The following is a 1384-nucleotide window of genomic DNA, read 5'->3' on the forward strand; positions in this document are numbered from 1 at the left end:
TGTACGCACGTTGCGCACTGTGCCTGACCCGAAGCGCGCCTGCGAGTGCGTGGGAACGCGCGCGTGGAGCAGACTCAGGCAGGGGAGCGAGCGAGAAATCCGACCCAGCGAGAAGGGAGAGTGTCTGAGAGTCAGCGCTTCTACAACTCTCCATGCAGGGAGGATGGTGCACTTACTTGCATTTGGAGCAAATAAACTCAACACAAAGTGAAAAGAATTCTAAAAATCTGAAATAAGCACACAATTTTCAAAATGTAGATCAGCATGGAAAAAATAGGTTAACCCTCAGGCGGGAATCATCCATATTTACTTCAATTATTATTCTTGACAAAATGATTCTATGTGAATTTGGAATACACTGCTTATGAAATCCTGTAAGAGCTGAAAATGGCATTACAGAGGATCAGCTATCATCCATACTCATTATTACACATTGCCAACCTAGATCTTGTTCGCCCTTTGAGATGAAGATGACAATGTTCATCTGGGGTGTTTGGTTGGATTCTAGCAGGTATTTAGGTGACTACTAAGGCTGATCTGCGCCTGGAATGTTCTGCAAATAGGACAGGATATTGCAGGTGATTGAGTTTAGGAGGAGTTGCTGGCCTGGGATTCCCTCTCCTTGTGTTTTCTCTCTGCCTCTACACTTGCTTTCAAAGGAGACCACTCTTTATTTGGCTGTGCCAGGCGCAGTGATCCTGGGTGAGCTTCCCCCAGTTAATATCAAATTTAATTCTCAAAGTTAATAGCAAAACTCCCAAGTGAAGCCTTGAGAGTGTCCTTGCAGTACTTCGTCTGACTGCCATGAAAGTTCACCCCAGACTCAAACTCTTCACAGAAGATTCGCTTTGATAAGCAAGTGTCAAGCATTCTGGCTACAGGACAAGCGCAACTCAGCTGTGACTGTCTCAATATTGTGTGGATGCCAGCTTGGGAGAAAACTTCCATGTCTGGTATTTTGTCATGCCACCTAACAGAAGCTTCCGAAGGCAGCTCAAGTGAAAGTGACTTGAGCTTCTTGGCATGACACTGGTACGCAGTCCAAGGGTGGAGGTGGTGGTATTGGCACTGGACTAGTAATCCAGGGACCCAGGGTAATGTTCTGGGGACCTGGTTCGAATGGGTGTACAGTTGGAGGGAGTTGCCCTGGGAGTACTCAACATCAACTCGGACCCCATGAAGTCTCATGGCATCAGGTCAAATATGGGCAAAGAAACCTCCCACTGATTGTCACCCATTGCACCACCTCTCACCCCCACCACCCCACCCCCCCCATCCTCAGCTGATGAAACAGTGCTTCTTCATGTTGAACACTACTTGGAGAAGCACTGAGGGTGGCAAGGGTACAGAATGGACTCTGGGCGGGGGACTTCAATGTCCATCA

The sequence above is a fragment of the Cetorhinus maximus genome, chromosome 4, assembly GCF_964194155.1.
Source record: "Cetorhinus maximus chromosome 4, sCetMax3.hap1.1, whole genome shotgun sequence".
NCBI lineage: Eukaryota > Metazoa > Chordata > Chondrichthyes > Lamniformes > Cetorhinidae > Cetorhinus > Cetorhinus maximus.